The sequence below is a fragment of the Natator depressus genome, chromosome 7 (assembly GCF_965152275.1).
Source record: "Natator depressus isolate rNatDep1 chromosome 7, rNatDep2.hap1, whole genome shotgun sequence".
NCBI lineage: Eukaryota > Metazoa > Chordata > Testudines > Cheloniidae > Natator > Natator depressus.
The window spans coordinates 115,380,506-115,401,002 of record NC_134240.1 but is presented as its reverse complement, the minus strand read 5'-3'; the positions used below and the strand labels follow the sequence as shown (position 1 = coordinate 115,401,002).

Below are 20,497 nucleotides of genomic sequence, written 5' to 3'. Positions count from 1 at the left end.
GAGCAGATCTGATACAGAAATCAGAATATCTTCTAATTACCAGCCCCTCAAATTCCACCTGGGATCACAAAGTCAAGCTGAATTATTTCCATCTCATGGCCCATTACCAGTGATGAAGAGTCTACAAGGCTAATTACTCTTTCACCTTTCTACCCTTCAGTCACATAATGTTTAATGACTTTGCACAGACACAAATGAATGGAATTTAGTAAACAACGCTGCTGAGGCACCAAAAGGAAAATAATTCAGTTTGCTCTGCCCACACAGCCTCACAAGTAGTGAAATGTAGTGAAAGGACATTTTAGTCAATACAACAGAGAGACAGGGACTCCACATTATACCCATGTGAAGTGGATCTCTTGAATAAAAAGGTGTCATTTTTATATAGATGCTTTCTTCAGGGTAGAACTGCTCTTTAAAGAAAGCTAAAGTTAAAGCTTGTTTCACATTACAATCTCAGTTTGCACATAGACACATACCCTTAACTAACAAAACCAATCCTCCTGAAATTTCATACCACATCTCCTTCCAGGGTAGAATTTTTCTGCCTGCATTGTGGTGGATTGAACAGATCTAATCCATGAGTAATGTCCAGACCAGTGGATGCCTTCCATTATGAGAAATAAAAATTAAGGTAAGGAGACTAGTTTTCTGTCTTGCATTGTATTTGTTTGGCATACACATCATAAAAACAAATTTTCTGTTAAATTTTTTTTGAAAATATTTAATATTGTGGGATTGCTAGATGTATTTTGGGTTACTCTCCACACACTAATACTAAGTTGCTCATTTAGACCCTCATCCAAAGTCCATTGAAGTAAGTGGGAGGTGTTTCACTGACTTCTATGGGCACTGGATCAGGCTGTTAGAGATCAGTTCTGAAATGCTGGGACTTTCCCGATTGACTTCATGGGGACCAAAATCAGGCTCTTGTTGCAGGAAAAAGCATTTAAGTCACTGTGTACATACTCTCCAATTCCATATGGGCATATAAAACAAATCTATAGCAGTAGCTGTACCATGAGATATACAGTGTGTCATGCCTCTGCTGTATTGGGCATAGTGAAGGTCGTCATAATTTCATTAGGTGATTGACGCTGGTTGTTGGCCTTTTTCACAAAGGAATTTCTGTTCAAAATAAAATGTAACAAGAACATTCATATGTTAGTAGCAGGTTCCCATGGAAACTTTGTAAACTGATGTTCACAGGCAGAAGCAAAGGTCTTACTATTTTGGGAGCCCTACTATATTTTCTGTACATATTTGATAGTAATTTTCTGTTGTGCTATTCTAGTTCTACATAATCCTAAAACTTTTTAATGATTTTCTTTAGCGAAAGGGCACTAACATGCTTTTTGGATGTATGGATGATGGATTTATTGTCATTATTGCAAAATAAGGACTAACTTTCAGTACATAAAGTATCATAGAATCTCAAGTTTTGAACTGGTTACCTTCATATTTAGAAGATATAATTTAGCAAGATATGGCCAGAAACCTTTGAAATATTTTTAGCTCAGCAGGTATCTGATCTTGTTTGAGTACAGGTCCCTATATACATTCCACCCATGGATATGTATGTGCTCCATACACCTGAGACTGAAGATTTGTAGTAAGTAGTATCTGTTCGCCCGTGCATAAGTAGTTGCTCTCCTCATGCTTCAAAACAAGAGCATAAAGGGTGGCACGGACTGATTCCTCTCTGGTTCCTTCTTACGACCGCATGGCCTGAGTTGGAATTTGCTGCTCCCACTATGATCGTCCTCTACTTGTATACTTGTAAATACATACTAAAAACTACTTACAATAAGTGTAGACTTTGTGTTTTAGTGTCGTTATACTTAACATAGCTTAGTCGTCTTGCCTCAGGAAGTTTCTCCCCATGAAGGAGGACTATGCCAATATTCCAGGGGTTTAAGAACTATCTCCTGCCCCTGTTTTTTCTGTGTCAGTAACTAACCCCAGTGCTGCCTTTATTGCCTAGGGGAGGTTCATATTGCCACCAAGTGTAGCATTTGCTGTTCCTCTGTAACATACCAGGTGTAATGCAGCAGGAGCGTGATAGATGAGAGGTATATAAGCCCTAGAATGATTAGAGCCTTATTCCCTGCAGGGTGATTAGAGCACCTGGAGCCAATTAAGGCCCTGCCCCAGACCTAATAAAAATCCCCTGTTTGTCAGACGGGGAGGGGAAGGAGAGTTGACTAGAGTTGGAGTACTGTTAACTAGAGTACCAGGGGAAGGGAAACCTTTCCCAAGCAGGAAGAGGGTAAGCGGTCCACAAAGCTGAAGAGCAGGGGGTGGACCTGGGGCCCTTCCCCACTGGGCATGAGCAGAGCCCACAGTGCCCAAGAATAGGGGCAAGGGGTTGCACCCTGACCCACCACACTAAGGACAAGCGTGGGATCCACCATAGTAGCATCGGCCATTTGCCACACAGTGTACAATCCAGACTAAAGACCAGCTGTGTCACCTCTGCCCTAAAACCTTGGGTTCTTTATAATGCCTTGCTGAAGGAGCTCCTACCTGTGCTGCTCACAAACATCCTTCCAGCATGCAAGCCATATCCTGAGTATTTGAGTGTAACTGCAGCCTGCGAGCCATACTTGGGTTACACTCTGGCTCTCACCAGCCTTGGTTGAACCCCTAACACACTCACATTTCTGGGGGGGAAATGTAAGACTGGATGTCCTGTACCACCCAGCCTTCTCCTGGACAATAGAAGCTATATTAGGTCCATTTATTTCTTTAATAGAAATAATATGCACACAACTTGCCACCCCAAATGGAGTTTCCCAGACACTTCAATTTAAACACATTAGAGTAAATAAAAAAGTTTACTGACTACAAAGAGAGAACATTTAAGTGAATAGAAGTAATGAGACCTAAAAGTCAGAAATGGTTACAAGAAAAATAAGGATAAAACACTATTGGTGCTTACCTTAAACTGTATTAAATTCAAAGCAGTTTTCTTACCTGGTGCTTTCAGCAGCCTTACTGACCAAACTTCTTAGCTCAGAACCCCTCTGCCAGTCCAACAGCTGCTTCCTTTTACCATTCAGGTGTAATGAATCAATGAGCAGAGAGAGGGGTGTGTTGGGGGTGTTTGTCCCCCTTTTTTATAGTTTGTTCCCCTCTTGAAAAATGTGTCCAACTAAGTAACAGGAGACACAAGGTCTATGTGGAACAGGGATGGGCAAACTTTTTGGCCCAAGGGCCACATCTGGGTATGGAAATTGTATGGTGAGTCATGAATGCTCATGAAATTGGGATTGGGGTGTGGAAGGGGATGAGGGCTCTGGCAGGAAGTGTGGGTTCTGGGGTGGGGAGAAATGAGGATTTCAGGGTGCGGGAGGGGGCCCTGGGCTGGGATGGGGAGGATGAAGTGGGTGGGTGGGGGAGTGGGTGTTGAGGGTTCTAGCTGGGGGTGGGGAGTTTGAGGTGTAGGAGGGTGCTCTGGGCTGGGACCAGGGCTGGGGCAGGGAGTTGGGGTATGGGGGGTGGGAGGGCTGCAGCAGGGGTTTCAGGCTCTGGGGTGGGGCTGGGGATGAGGTGTTTATCTCACTTCCCTGCCACATGCCCCTTTCCCAGGTCCTTCTCAGGGACGACTCTCATGAGGGGATCCTTCATCAGGAGGTGAACTCTCTCCTCCAGAAGGGGGCCATAGAGCAGGTGCCATCCCAACATCAAGTGAAGTGGTTCTAGTTCTCATTTTTCATAATTTCTAAGAAAAATGGAGGATGGAGACCAATTCTTAAGCTATGCCAACTAAAAGTTTTTATTTGCAAATCAAAATTTTGCATGGTCACACTGGCATCAATAATTGCCTCCTTGGAAGAGAACACATGGTTCATGCCCTCAACACGAAAGATGCTCACTTCTGTGGGACTGGTGAATATCCACATTGAAGACTTCTCAAATTCATGGTAGAACAAGAGCACTACCAATTCAGGGTACTTCAATTCAGGCTGGTGACTACCAATTCAGGGTACTTCCCTGAGTCACCAGCCTGAATTGTCTTCACAAAAAGTAGTGGCCTAGATGAAATGCAGTGGTCATACAATCTTCCCATATCATGACAACTGACTAATCATAAGCAGATCAAACCAGGAGGTCCAGTTGGCAGCCCTATGCTTACTCCACTTCTGACATTGCTGAGAGTCTGTAAAAAAAGAAAAGTCCCATGAGGACTATAGATTTCATAGGAGTGACCCTAAACCATCCTCCTGAAAAGCTTACCTTCCTATAGACAGATTTTAGGCTATGAACAGCCTGGTAAACCAAGTCACCCTCAGACCTGAAACCACTATCAGGGTCTGCCTTTCCATAATAGACCACTTGGCTGCATATACATACGTAACGCCATTCGCCAGACTACACATTTGTTGCCTGTGGGACTGGCTTCAATCTGTTTACTTTACCGGATAAGGACAACATGAATACTAAGGTAGCAGTCTCAACCAAAAGTCAAAGCTCTCTCATATGGTGGACAAAACCAGGCCAGGTGTGAGTGGGAGTCCCCTTTCTTCCATCCACCCTGATGTAACCACAATGATGGATGCATCCCTCCTGGTATGGGGTGGGGGGGTGTCTCGTATGGACAGTCGCACTACGCAAGCTCCATGGTTTCCAAGGGAGGCCAGAATGCATATCAATCTGCTGGAGATGGTGGCAGTTCTCCTAGCTTACAACACATTCCTACAAGAACATAAGAACGGCTATACTGGGTCAAACCAAAGGTCCATCTAGCTCAGTATTCTGTCTTCCAACAGTGGCCAACGCCAGGTGCCCCAGACGGAATGAACAGAACAAGTAATCATCAAGTGATTCATCCCCTGTCACCCATTCCCGGCTTCTGGCAAACAGAGGCTGGGGGAACATAAGAATTCCTCCTCCTCCTCATACAGTCCTGCCACATCCAAATAATGTCGGACAACTTGATAACTGTCTTTTTTTAATATAAAATAAAGAGTGGAGCAAGATCTCTTCCTCTGTGTATAGAGGCAGTGGACTTGTGGAACTGGTGCATGAAGAACCACATCATACTTTCTGTGATGTAGGTACCAGGTGTGCAGAATACTCTGGTGGACAATCTCAGCAAGCACTTCGCTGTAGACTGAGTGGGAAGTACACAATTTTATCTTGACCAAAATCTTCACTGAGTGGGGAACACCATGTTGGTACTTGTTAGTCTCCCAAACAAACAAGAAATTAAATCTTTACTACTCTGGATCAGGATTAGGCCAAGACTGCAAGGGTGATGCTTTTCTTTTCTCCTGGATGGACCATCCAAAGTATGTCTTTCCTCCCATCCCCTGCTACCTCGGGTTCTCCACAACAGGGCCAGTAGTGTTCTCATTGCACCCAATTAGCCCAGACAGTTTTGGTTTCCAGACCTTCTGCAAATGTCACCCTGTCTTCTCATCTATATTTGACCTTTTCTGGATCTGTTAACTCAGGGCAAGGGCAGGATCAGACATTCCAACCCAGACTCTCTTCATTTCATAATTTGGTGTTTGGATGGGAATCAAAACTGGAATGTTCATGTTCAGAGGCTGTCTGAACTATCCTAAACCACAGAAGAAAAATCTCCACTAGAAAATGCTATTTACGTAAATAGAGGTGTTTCTTTACTTGGTCACAATGGAATCCATTATTAGAATCAGCAGGTGTCCCTGTCACTTTAGACTATCTCCTGTCCCTCAAAATGTCAGAGCTTTCTCTTAGCTCATTGAAAGTCCACTTGGCAACATTCAGTGCCTTTCATCCTTTGGTGGAAAGCCACTCTATCTTTACTCACCCGACTACTATTCAGTTCTTGGAAGGCCTCAAGACCTTCTTGAAAGGACCTTCCTGGCAGTTATGAAACACATCACAATGGGACCTCAACTTGGTACTATCAGCTCTAACCAGACCACCTTTTGAACCAATGGCCACGTGTTCCACATCTCTATGAAGGCTGCCTTCTTAGTTGCCATCACATCGGCCAGACAGAGGGGTAAACTGGAAGTACTCATAGCAGTCCCACTGTTCTCGTATTTCTCTCTTCGTCTCCACCCAAAATTCACCCCCAAGGTCATTTCAGAATATCACATGAACCAGCCTATTCACTTACTGGTATTCTTCCCAAAGAGTCATTCTTCTTCGAGTGGTTGCTCACGTCAGTTCCATTCTAGGTGGGTGCGTGCGTGCCCACGTGCGCGGTTATCAGAGATTTTTGTCTTGGCAGTATCTATAGGGTTGGCAGTGGCGCCCCCTTGAGTGTCGCAGTCATGCGTCAGTATATCAGGGGCCGCTAGCTCTACGCCCTCTCTGTTCGTTCTTACCGCCCATGGTGATTAGTCGGAGCGCCTTTCCTTGCATAGCAAGGGCTAGCAGTTTTTTGTCTTTACTGACTTCATGCCTTAGGGCCTTGTAAATAGTTTTTTATAGCTGTAGTAATTAGTGCTAAGTAGTTGGTGGTGGTGGTTGTTGTAAGTGTAGTTAGTAGTTTAGAGTCCCAGCGGAGACTTCCCTCCAGGTGGGGCATGCCCTGCTCTCCGGGGTTTAAGCCCTGCGTGGACTGAAACAGGGCTATGCCTGTAAGTGACCCCCCCCCCCCCCATAGCAGCTGCCTCAAGTGCTTGGGGGAATCACCTGTGAGAGATAAGTGCTATATTTGTAAAAACTTTCGGCCCTGCACGCAGAAAGAGCAGGATATTCATTTACCGGCTCTCCTCTTGGGGTCCGCCCTCGGTCCGGCTTCAGTGCCATCCCACCAGGACTCACAACTGCTTCGGTGCACAGTGCGCCCCCGGCACTGGGCTCCTTCTGGCACCATTCCCAGTTGTCGGTGCCCCAAAAGAAGGTGAGGAATCGCAGCTCCCCAGCACCAGGCAAGAAGGGCCATGGGTCATCAGGCAAGGGTCCCACTTCGGGCCACCCGGCCACTCTGGAGCCACGGGTTTGTGCCTTCCTGGTTGGGGCCAAAGCCCCTTAAAAGGTCCACCACCAACTCCCGGGAGTGGCATGGGACCAAAATCCCTGACTGCACCAATGCCTTCACAAGCTCTCCCAGTGCTGAGAGAACAAAGGCCTCCGCCCACGCTGCTGATGCAGCACTTGCCACAGGAATCGGCAAAGGCTCCCCACGAGGGCAAGCCAGCCTCTAAGACCCCTCGGGGGCAGTGGAGTGCTGCTGATCCCCCAAGACAAAGCAGTGGTCTCTACCTCCATGCCGCAGATCGCCTGAGTCATAGCCTAGATCCTTTGGGGCTTGCCCTCGGTCACCAGCACCGCGATTGTGGTCCCTGCCATCCCAACGCGAATTGCCTAGAGGGAGATGCTGATCTCTGTACTACCGGAACCGTTCGCCCTCCCAACGGTAGTCCTCTTGGTGCAGGTCTGGGTTGCCTACCCTGTGGGAGTGCTCACCGTCACATCTCTGGTCCCCCTGGCACCAGTCCCCTCAATACCAGCACCAATCCCCTAGCTCTGGGCACTGGTCAGCAGACAGACTCAGGCATCTGCGGCCCCACCATGGTCAATGGAAGGGGATTCCTCCAGCGCAGAAGGGCAGGTCAGCCCTTCGCCGAGACTCCACCAGCGTGAATGAGTACCTGAGGCCGCGTCAACATCGGCACCGCCTTTGCAGCACGGCCAGTGGCCAGTGCAGTATCCTTATTGGAGCATATGGGGAATGCCAATCATGGCAATGCTCCCTTCACACCGCTTATCGGACTCCGCCTCATAGCAACAGCTGGCAACACCGGTGGCACTGGGCTTGGTGTATGAAGCATGCTCAGAGGTCGAGGCAGAAGAGACTGCACCCACCCCTAAGCCTCCCTCCCCCAGGGTGGAAGATGCCCCGGGGCCTCCCCCAATGGTACAGTCGTCATCCTCGTCCCCAGATGAGGTGATTGCAGGACCCTCAAGGGCCAGCCCCCCGGATGATTTTAAAGAACACCAAGCCCTGCTTCGACGGGTGTCCAAGGAAGTTGGAGTTGGAGGAAATGGCTGAGCAGGTGGACACCTTGTTTAACATCCTGTCAGGCTCTACCCCGGCCCATGTCGCACTACCAGTGCATGATGGTGTCCTCAAAATTGCCAAGGGCCTTTGGCAAACTCCTTCATCCATCCATCCCACCTTTAAAAGGGCCAAAAAGAAATACTTTTTCCCAACCAAAGATTTTGGGTACCTTTACACCCACCTTTCTCTCCCCCCAACTCCCAGGCTCACCGGTGGTCTCTGTGGCCAATGAAAAAGATAAGCAAGGGCATACCAGCTCAACTCCCAAAAATAGAGGCCAAAAAGTTGGAGCTGTTTCTGCTCATCTCCTAGGGAGATACAATTTCGACTTAGGATACTCCCGCCATAAGTTCAAGAGTCCCTCCACAGGGTTTGCCTCAGGAACGGCACACTGGTGAAAGAGGGCACCACGGAGGCTCGGTGCGCCCTCCAAATGGCATGGGACACAGCTGACTCAGCGGCTAGGGTGGTCGCGTCAGCAGTGGTTATGAGATTGAGCTCCTGACTTCAGACCACCGGCCTCTCCAAAGATATGCAGACCTCCATCCAAGACCCCCCCCCTCCATTCGATGGGATTGGTCTTTTTTCAGAGCAGATGGATGCAATGCTGCATGGGTTAAGACATTTGGGCCACTCTTTGCATGTTGGGCATATATATGCCGCCGTCTGCAAGAAAGCAGTTCCGGCTGCCACCTAGGACTTGGCAGTCTTGTCTAGGGTCTGCAAGTAGAAGGGACAGGGATGTTAGTTTCAGCTGCTGCTGCCCTTTCTCCTCCTGCTCACCTGTGCAGCCCGGCCCAATGATGCACCCTGGGGGCCAGAAGCACTCGTTCTGAGGGTGCGGTCGAGAGTGATGCCCCAGTCACCTCCCAGGATCCACCCTCGTCTTTCCCCCACCATCTTCATCCCTACCATTCAGCCTGGTTGCGGATCACCTCGGACCACTGGGTGCTGGAGATTTTTAAGAGCAGGTTAGACAAACACCTGTCAGGGGTTGTCTAGATAATACTTAATCCTTCAATGAGTGCCGGGGACTGGATCAGAGGACCTCTCGAGATCCTTTCCAGTCCTATGATTCTACTCTATGACGAGAACATATTCATTCCCTGGACAGTACGAGGGCCCACTCTACGATCGCACAAGCAACTTCATCAGTAGCTGTTTGAGAAGTTCCAATACTAGACCTTTGTAAGGTGGCTACCTGGAGTTCCATCCACATCTTTATGAAGAATTACTCTCTGAACCAGGCTTCCTCGTCAGATGCAGCTGTGGGAACAGCAGTGTTAAACGTTCATACCAACTGCATTCTCGCACCCTCCTCCTATTTGAATACTACTTATCAGTCACCAACATGTGGAATTACACATAGGGGCCCCCACTCAAAGAAGAAATGGAGGTTACTTACCTGCAATTGTAGGTTTTTCAAGATGTGTGGTCCCTATCTGTGTCTTGCTATCCACCTTTCTTCCCCTCTGCTTTGGATCCTATCTGATTTGCTGTAAAAGAAGGACCTGGAGAGGTATTAGTCCATGCCACCCTTTATTTCCTCGGTTTGGAGCATAAGAGAAGCAACTGCACATGTGCGGACCAACAGATACTACTTGCCCCAAATCTCTGATCTCACTCTAGTGCATGGAGAGCATGTGTACCCGTATGTGGAATACAGATAGGGACCACACATCTTGAAGAATCTCCAGTTGCAGGTAAGTAACAATTTCTAGTAATTGCCTGTTACACTCCCACTTGTTGTGTACTCCCTATTTTGTTCAACACTACAGTCAGTCCAGGTAGGATTAACTCTTCTAGATCAGCACCCAGTGGCAATTGTTGGGAGTTTTGCATGCTTGTCATCCTTCAGTCTTAAGCCCTTAGAAAATTGAGCAGCTATGCTGTTTACTACAGAAATCAAGTATTCATTGTACAACTACTTTTCATTTGCTAAGATTGTCCCACCAGCCTTAAATTTGTTTTCAGATTTTAATTCCTTCATATATTCTTGCATTAAATTTATGAAACTTTCCCCATGCAAGCCCAGATATATTAGATAATCTTTATCATAACAATGATACAACCTCTTACCAAAATATCTCGTTAAGATGGTTATCTGAGGAATTTTGGCAGCCGTAAGGTGGCTGTACATGTTTGAAAATTTAGCCCAGCATCCTTTGTCGTATGTCAGACTTTATTGCAGTATCTTGAAGAGCCTTGTAAAAATATGTACTACTTTATTTCCCCTGAAAAAATATTTTTTTGTTTAGTCTCTGTCTCTAAAAAAATGATTTCACAAATGGTCCTTATTTTAAACAAAAAGTGTCCAGTATTTACAAGTAGCCTGTGGTACAGATTGTTGAAAAGGCATGGTGTCAGAGTCTTGCATAATGACAGGCTTCAGAGTAGAGCCGTGTTAGTCTGTAAAAAGAAAAGGAGTACTTGTGGCACCTTAGAGGCTAACAAATGTATTAGAGCATAAGCTTTTGTGAGCTACAGCTCACTTCATCGGATGCATACAGTGAAAATATAGTGGGGAGATTTTATATACACAGAGAACATGAAACAATGGATGTTACCATAGAGACTGTAACAAGAGTGAATATTAGAGATTCAGGAATTAAAGAAAAACATTTGTAATGATAACTTGAAAAGAATTAGGAAATGGAGTTTTTCTTTTTTTAAGAGACATTTAGTTCTCCCTTAAATTATTATGGACCAAATTCTGCCTTCAGATGTGTGCACATCTACCATTTATTTCAGTCAGAATTACAGGCATCAGTTTATTATGCTTTTTTCCTAGAGAGCTCTGCATGGCTTGTTGGATCATACATTAAAATCTAATGTATTGCATAGGGGCTCAATAACAAACTACGGTAGTTATCTTGGAGGCAGGTTTTTTTTTCTCCTCTGAAGAGAAATTCCATTGCTTTACTCATTACATTTCTTCATCAGACTTGCAAAATTGCTTTTTTGTTGTAAATTGCCCAGGTATGTATCCAATTTTTAATCAGTCTCAAAGAAATGGACCACTTAAACCATTTCTAGTTTTTAAATGGATTTAATTGAACTGGAAGAAATTGCACTTCAATTTGGAAATATTAGTGTTTTGAGGCTATTTTTCCTGGTTATGTCTTAAACCTCTTCTGTATATGAAGAAGGTTCTTTGTGATTTATAGATAAATAACTTCCTTAAAGCTTGCAACATATTTGCAGTTGTGCTATTGTGTTTTACAAAAGGTCCACAAAGATTTTGTATACTCAGTTACATAAATAGAAATACCACAGTGACAGAGGCCTTAGAAATACCTGAGATATATTATTATAGGTGATATTTTCTGATATATCTCACCCTTTTGTTAAGAACGTCTAACTTAACATAACTGTTAGCTGATATGCTGTTGGGCCATCAGAAGGCCAAAGGACTACCCAATAGCCCTTGGTATTCTCTGTGATGGAGTTAGGAAGAAAGGGTGTCTTTGCCCTCATTTCTAGTTATTTTTAATGCATTCCCTTTCCTGCCCCTTCTTCCAGTCATTTGGATGATTGTTTAAGATGAGGTACGCTGCACCTTAGCCTAATAAATTTTCATATGGCTTTAGCATTGGTCAGCAGCTCTACATAGTTGCTTCAGGAATCACACCTGAATGTATTCTCTGTGACCAATTGTCTGCCTTGTGGAAGGTTATGACAATTTGAAGACAGTATGTAAGCAGTTTGCACAAACAGTCCAGACCAGACACAACGTTATGTGTTATCCCAGAGCAATCCTCCTCTCCTGCCAACAAAATTAAGTCTAACTGCACATAAAACTGTTGTTGCCAGAATGCCATTTCTTTGTATATATTAATGAGCAAAAAAAGGCGGGAAAAGGAAAAGTTGAAGCTCAAGAATATAACGTATATACCCTGTAATTCTACCTTTTCATCATGAAAATAGGCTAATCTGAAAATTGTTTTGAATGCTCTCTATGTACAAATATTTTGAGGTTATATACATTATCTTTACCAGCGTAACTGATATGGGTCACCTCCTGAACCTGCAAAGCAATAAAAGCCTTTTCCACATTCCAAATACATTGTTTTGTCAGGCTTTTGGGGGATAAAGATCTATTCTGAATCTATTCATTTGAATTAATACAAAAATGAATATGGCTCAAATACACTGCAAACTTATCAGCAAGTTCCATGTAACTTAATGGCATGCCGATGCTTGTGAGGCAAGGGTTTTGTGGGCCATGTTTGGAGTGTTTTATATTTGTGATTTCTGGCTTTTGAGGTTAAATTGAAAATACATGGAAAAATATCAGTCAGTCGACATAGAGTGGAATTTAACAAGCTTCTTCTCATCTCTGTGTGGCTTCTTTGTAATCCCAATCCTGACCAGTTTTGAGTAACTTCTAGCTAAGAAGGCGAATAAAACTGATACAACAAGTAGAAATCTGGATGGTACAACTACTATAATTTAAAAAACAAACAACCAAAAAAATCCCAACCTGATAACGTTAAATATTTCTTTCCAATCTACATTCATTTGTATCCAAACTCGAAGTATTGCCCAGTGATCAAAACCAACAATTGTAAACTCCCATTCCCATCCCTTCCCAAAAATACAAACACAATGAACTGCCAAGCTAGGGACATACAGTTTCAAATACTAAAACCACCAATAAACCACCAACCGTCCTCCTTCCAACAGTCTTTAGCTTAACCCTTAAACCAGATTCTCTTTACAGGTTGTTCTTTGGAGTAGACAGTACTTTCTAAAAACATACAATGCACTCTCATTATAATGAAAGAAAAGCCTACGTCTTCCTTGATTTTATGTGACTACACACAGTCTCCCAAAATGCTTATGGAGCCTGTTATAAATGTGGCTTCTAGTTTGGGGCGTTCTTTTTTTTCTAATAAAAAGACAACGGAAATCATTGGTAGGCAGCTGTCACCATCTATTCTACACACTGTAAATGATCTAAATTTTTTTTTGCATGTTCTTAGGCTAAGGTGGACATCTCTAATTCTATGAAAAAAGTAAAAGCAATGTTAGATTTTTTCCAGAAGTATAAAAAACAGATGCATGAATCAAATAATAGAGTAACATAGAAAAGATCAAACATGCTTTCTTCTTCTGTAGAGCAGACTGTGGTATGTGCCTTCAAGCTTTGATGACAGAGCAATGTTTTCCTCCTTTATGCTGTAGCTAGAAATGTCATGTTTATCTGGGATAGGCTAACAAGGAGGCTGAAGTGACTCGTTTCCAGGCTTAGCATGGGCATATGTTACTTTTATTTTGATTTAAGCAAGAGTAACAGTGACTCTTTCACATAATAGAATAAATATTGAAACATTTCTACATATTTTTCTGTTCTGTTGGAAATTAGAAAACAAAATAACCTGGAATAATTGTTTAGGGAAGAACTCTTCAGCAGCAGTGACTGTGACTCTCTGTAGGTTTGAAAATGAGCAGGGGCCATCTGTTGTATTTGGTTAGAAATAATGAATTTATTCAAAACCAATCCAACATTAGTGGTTTACAGTTTAAGTCAAACTTTTAATGTGCTTGGTTTGCTTTTCCTTGAGGAGAGACTGTGAAAGAGATCCTCTCTCCCCCTCATCTTGGCCCCCAGTAGAATATAAATGCAGTTTATACACTGCATGTATTAAAGGGTACCCATTTGTGCCACCCTGGCTTTTAGGATGATTATATCCCTAACACATGGTACAGGCTTCCCTTCAGCTATGTAGACATGCTTCTGTTTTTTTCTTTAAATTGAATAAGTCCAGGTGAGAGAGAAGACAGTTTAAATCACAGGGAAAAAGGTTTGTAAAGTGAAGCTAGTTTTGCATCCTGAAAAATGTTTGAAATCCCTGCAATGTCCAGAATGTTTTGCTTAGCATGTCAGGCATGTAGCTTACGTGGTATGCTATTTGTGTGGCTCATTTGAGAGCATCTTTTGTTTTGCCCAGACGTGAGGGAGAATTACACGAGAAAACGAGATAATTCATGACTCTCACTGGAAAGCAATAGTAACTTTCACCTGGAGTATTCAAAATGTGTGGGGAGGACAATATTATTAGTTTTCCTTCTTATAGCTGATCGACTGTATCAGTCATTGTTTGTGTTCTAGCAAGGCTTCTAACAGTAAGCCTTCAGCAGTTGTTCAGAATTCAGGGATACATGTGCTCTTTGGTTTGGGCTACTGATCATTCTGTATTCTCCATTCACTGCACTGGCTGCCTCTAAATTGATGATTTGACTTTAAATTGGCTTCCTTAAGAACTAGGTTAAATTATCTTCTATTATCGAGGCTTATGAGATTCCAGGACCCCCATTCAACTCTTAGTAGTATTTACATTTGTAATCACTTCAGTGGATGGTGTTGGAGAGGGGAAGAAACCAGCTCAAGCCCTCTAGTACAATGAATCAGTAGCTCAAAACTTTGGGATTCTTATGCACATTTATGTAAGTAGAACTTAATCCAGAACAAGAAGGGGTGGGGCTTTCTTAAGGCATCCTGTGTTGCTTCTGAACTTATTAGTTCAGGGGTTTTTTTGTTTTGTTTTTTTAGCTTTTAAATGATTCGAGGAAACCTTTGAGGGTGTAAATCGACCACAGAAGAGGTAGTGTGTGTCCTATCATCAACCCTCAGGGATTCCACTAAGGAAGACAAATTTAATTTGCAATAAAAGGCTCAGTAGGAGTCTGGTAAAATATGGCTCTTACGTGGCCAACTGCTTCCTGTCCAGCAGTGCAGCCATGCACAGGAGCATTTGTGAGTACTTTTGAGCAACTACAAAACCCTCTGAGTGGAATCACTGGAGCATGTTGCCCTAGGAGAAGCAAGCCACCCCCTTGCTGAGTCAAGAGAAATACATTGCACACCAGAATGTTGTTACTCCTACTTACCTAACGTTTTTGTTCTGTTTTATTGAGAAGGTAGCACAGTGTTGTTCACTGGATTCAACTGGCACAGGCTTAGGAATTTTATATTTTAATGTGTCGTATGTGTGTGACTTTTTGCCTTTTAAACAGGATGCTTCTGTTTACATAGTGAAGCAAGATGTTTTGAACTATGAAGTTATGTCAGTGGTTTTTGAGCAGTTATTAAATGTGTCAGCATGACCACTGTAAACCTTGTCTACTGTGGTTTGCAAGTTACCTATCAAAATCCCATTTTGTGTCTAAACATGCATCCCAATTTCAACAGCATCTTCTAAAGATCATAGAATCCTAGAAATGTAGGTCTGGAAGGGAACTTGAGAAGTTAAGTTCAGCCTCCTGCTCTGACGTAGGACCAGATAAACGTAGTCCATCCCTTACCAGTATTTGTCCAACCATTTTTTAAAAACCTCCAGTGTTTGGTATTTCACAGCCTCCCTTGGAAGCCTATTCCAGATCTTAACTACCCTTCTAGTTAGAAAGATTTTCCTAATATCCGTTGATGCAGGTTAAGCCCTTTATCATAGAATCATAGAATATCAGGGTTGGAAGGGACCTCAGGAGATCATCTAGTTCAACCCCCTGCTCAAAGCAGGACCAATCCCCAGCTAAATCAAACTTACTTTCCTGGTGTTGTCCTTCCCCACTAAGTACAGGGCCTGTGCTTTCTTTTGGCATGTTGGTCAATATAAAAAGTATAAATGCAAAAAAACTGGTTTTTAAGTTTGTTTGTTTGTTTTGTTTTCTCCTTTCTGCTGCATAACTCTGTTGTCTCTGGAAGGAACGTTCCTCAGCGCAGCAGAAGGCTAGTGTAAATGCTCTGAGGCTGAGAGTTCCAAATGAGCTACCCTGAAGGGGTGTATGGGGGTGAGCAAAGGTCACTGGATCTGCTTTGTAAAAATCTGCTGTCAGGGAACATATATGTAGGAGCACAAAAGGACTCAACACTGCACCTCTGCATCTTGCACTCAGGTAGGGGCATGGATTCAGACCTATTCAACCCTCATTGAGTTCCTTCCTCCAAAACCTGTTTTTTCTGATTTTGTGCTTGGAGGAATAAACTGCGTCTCTATAGAAGCAATGGATAGGATATTGATTAGAAAGGTTATACAACACATCATCAGATCTCTTTGGGTTCAGTGAGGGTTGTTCATTGCCTTCCTGGAAAATTCTTCACCACCTCGTCTGCTAAATTCTTGAAACACTCCAACTCACACATGAATAGATTTAAGTTCCATTAGGGCAAATATCCATTTTTACAAAATACTTATGTATTAACATGATTAAATTCACTATGGTCTTTCAGTTGGTGTTTTAAATTAGTATTTGTGTTAAAATATGTATTTACAAATAGTTGGTATTGTTAAAAAATATGTAGACTAAAATGCTTCACTCCAATATAGAGGACAAGTCCAAGTTCACCTGCACCACTCCAAACCAACCATTGGCTTGTGTATGATGATGCGTGGTGGTGCCAGCACTGGAGGTGGAGTTCAATCACCATGAAATAGTTGTGCCTGTAAGGGAAGCTACAGGGTTTGGATCCAATAGCCCAAAAGTAATGTTTTAAACTACAATTAGAAACCTTGAGTCATCCTTAACACTCCTTTTGTCACCTTTCCTTTTCTTATTCGTATGAGTTTAAGGGCGTATAATTATATGCTTTTTACCTTAAAATGTCTTAGCTTTTGGCTAGTTCTGTCACAAATGTAATGTTGTTTAAATATACAATTTTAAATATACAATTACTTTGTATTTAATATGTAATTCAGCTTCACAAGATTCTCAAAAATATGTTTCTATTTACAGAAACATGTTCCAATACCTGTTTGAAAAAAAGTGTGACATTTTACCAGCTTAAATTTAGATTTTTCATGAATTTTATTCATCTTATTTAAAATGTATAATACAGCAATATTCAGAGGTCCCAATCAGGACTGGAGATCCATTGTGTGGAGTGCTGTATAAATACACATGAAGACACAATCCCTTTCCTGAAGAATTTATTATCTATGACTTGTTGCAGTTTTATCTTTGCCACAGATTTCCAGTTAGAAATGACCTTTGTAGAATACACTGCTGGCTGGGTTTCCAAATCCCTTCTTTGGGAACATTTAAACAGTTGAGTTCTACCTCTAAACTATCAATAGGTGGCAGTGTTTAAAAAATCATTAGTGTTACCTTTAGTTGAGGCATGAGGTTGCTAAACTGGTAACTGTTAAAGGTCAGTATTGCTACTATGTTATGAAGAGGAGATGGTCCAGAAGTTTGGGCTATAAAAAGAATTGGCCACATATCGCAGTGTGCAAGATCAGTTGTTCATGTAAACGTTTGTAAAATGTACCAGTTGCTTCATGTCTGTCATTTGGATTGCCCACCCGTCACAACTTTTGACCCTTCATTAAACCAAAGGAGCAGCTGTTTTTGCCATGATATTTCTAATGATAATCAAGACCACCATAAAATCAAAAAGACTTCTGATGTGATGTGGAATCAAATATAAGCTTCCCTAAAACTGAAAGGAATACCTCCAAGTAATGAAATAGAAGAACTTTTATTCTATTGTATCCTTCCCAGTTCAAAGTGGTGCCTTTTTAGGGGACATATGAAAATCTGTAGGATGTTTGATTAACTACTGTAATAAATGCAATCCTTCCAGCATGCACAATCAGCATGCCAACTGTGCACATTCACATGAATATTAAAGCCCTCTCTTCTGCTACAGAGTGGACTTTGGAGTGAGCCTGAAAAACTTGATATTGCAAGAGGATGTTAGGAGGCCAGAAGGTACCAGAGAGGATATATTTGTAAAACACAGAATGCTTGGCTTCTAAGAATGATGTTCATAATTAAAACCAAATGTATGGTAAAACATGTTTCTTGCACTTGTCATAGTTATATCTCAGTGGAATCTTAGATACATTTCACTGCCCATAAGAGTAAGGGAAATTGTTCTGTGACCGTTTACAGATAAAACTGCAAAGACCGATAATGAATTATGTTCTGTTAAAAGTTGAATTAAAGTATATGACTGTTGTCTATCACGGTAATTTTAGCTACATTCAATTATATAATGAAGCATTGTCAGGTTAGAAATACTACTTTTTAAAAGACTTATCTTTTAAATATTTTATAGAAGCTGAATGAAATTGAGTTAACTTATTCTTTCACTGGAGCCGTGTCCAAGACCCTTCTCAAACTAGATCAAGTTCAAAATCCTGGTCTGGATCTTATGTAGGCCTGTCTCTCCCGCTTTCCCTTTTTGCTGATGCTGGCTTTCCTATTTCACTCGGTTTGGACAATGAAAATAAGTTAGGTCATGAGAACCAAAAATTGAAACTTTTGCAATGCTGCAATGTTTGTGTTGCCAAGACTGCATCAGAATCCTTAAATCAAAACAAAGAAAAACAGCTGTTTTTATTAAAATGTGAGTTATTAAAAATGTTTGAGAAGATATTTCTATTGGTTTGTTTTTAAAAGCTTTTCTAAAATGTACGTTTGGGGCTAGAACTACCTGACACTGTTCTGAGACTTTTCTTCAGCTTTAAATAAAAAAAAAAAAATCATGAAAGTTGCATGATCTATAATAAAGAGAGTACATAAGAAACCTAATTCCTTCCCTCAGATTTGACTGTATCTATTAAATCAGTGACAATCCATCAAAATAGCAATAAGCCATTTTGGGAAAGGATTAAGGAAACTTGGACGTTGTTAATATTCAGTAAATATTTACGGAGATCATTGACAAATTCTGAATGTGAAATATTGAATCATAGTAATTCTGTTGCAGGGATCTCTGTGCTTTTACAGGGATGGGTAAGCATTATTATCCCCATTTACAGATGAGAAAACTCAAGGCATTGAGAGGCTAAATAGATTGCCCAAGGTCATGCAGAAAATTCACCACAGCCAGAGTAGATCCTGGCTCTTGTGAATCAGGCCCCTGTTCAGGAAGGTACTTAATCATGTGTAATTTTAAGCATGTGAATAATCCTGTTGAAACAAATGGGATTACTCACATGTTTGAAGTTATTCCCATGCTTAAGTATCTTCCTTGCACAGAGCCTGTCTGCTCTTCCATGCTGCTTTAAAATGGTAATGTACTATAAATGTGCTTATTGTAATAAAATATTTCTTCAATTATATTGGATTTATTTTTATTCTGCAAAATATAATGCCTAGGACTTAACATAGTGTTAGTAAAATGATCTTTAATGTTTATTGGGCTTTAATGCTAGAAACCATTTATAAATAGTGAAATTTTATTCCATTCTGTACAAAATCAAGAGGTTAGGTTATCTAAATGCCTGCTGGAAATGGTGCAAGAGAATCCTGCATGAAAACAAATGGCACTGCTGACCCATCACATCTTTGCTTAACCTGTCAACAGTTTTATAAAGCAGAGGGAGTAGACTGCAGCACTCCTAAAAATGGTGCTGGAAACTAGTATTAGAAGACTTACCATTTGATTAATGGACATTTTGTAACCATTCATGGCACACTGTTTGTCAGATTCTTTTGTTTGCTTAGCAGAGCAAACTTGAGAGTTTAGCTGTTCAGTATCTGAGCCTTAGCAGATTTCTCTTCACACTGCCATAGTTTGACCACTTCTTTTCCCAAGCTATCCCAAAGTCATCTCCATGCTTTATTCTGCAATTAAAATAATAATAATCTTTTGTTGACATCGGTGGTGGTGGTGTTGTATAGAAATGAATGATAGAAATCTAGTATTAGGATTTCACCGCACAATCACCTACAGTAGGGAAGAAAAGACAGGCTTAGTAAGAGAAAAATGTTCAAAAATCATGTAACAGTCACAGAAAAGAGAAAATGGCACTCAATAAAAGTGTAGTAAAAGCTGTTATACTGTGAACTTGAAAGGGGATGAGGGTAGGAAGAACAGAAGAAAACGGTACAAGAGAATAGTAGCAGTGTTGTATGCATTATTGCGAATTACAGTTCTAAATGAAGTTTGTAATTTAGAAAGAAATTAATCTGTTTACCTTTTCAGATGCTTTTAAGCTTCTAGAGAGATGCATTTGAAAATTTGCATTCAAAACAACACTGTGGTATCTACAGCTATTACATAGCAACAATCATCCTAGCATCTAAGCACGGACATTAATAATCAGACATGGCTCTTAGAGTGCAATCTGCATACACAAATTATTTTCAAATTATTGTTTGTTTTTTCTTGTAATGTCCATTGTGTGCCAGGTGCTTTCCAAAAATAAAAGAAGGCAAGGTACCTGCCGAAAAGGAAAATACTTTTTAAAAAAAAAAAAAGATAAAATATAGTGAAAGGGAAACAACAAATTAGTGAGGTAGCCATGTTGTGACTGGCCACTTCCTGTTAACATTAAGCTTTAACAACCCAATTTGTTTTGTGTTTTAATAGGTCATCTTGAATTACCATGGTGTAAGGATCATTGTAGTCATTGTGATAGCGGGAGGTGTTCGGTAGCAACAAAGAAGGCATAGAGATGTTTGTGGAGTGGACAGATCTGTTGTGGCTTGAATCTTGGAACTTCCCCTTCCCCCTCCTCTGTTGATATTATCCAC

The 20,497-nt window shown here is 41.8% G+C and overlaps 1 protein-coding gene across 11 annotated transcripts in view; it reads left to right on the top strand.

The window, feature by feature from the left end:
• The window catches only part of ADD3 (adducin 3), a 184,008-nt gene that overhangs the window by 96,075 nt on the left and 67,436 nt on the right, over window positions 1-20,497 (top strand). For 4 of the 11 annotated variants that reach the window (XM_074959379.1, XM_074959380.1, XM_074959384.1 and 1 more), the window contains one exon: window positions 533-634. The exons of the other annotated variants lie outside the window; for them this stretch is intronic. The gene's annotated coding sequence lies outside the window, so the exon portion shown is untranslated. The remainder of the gene's footprint in view (window positions 1-532; window positions 635-20,497) is intronic. 11 annotated transcript variants of the gene reach the window in all.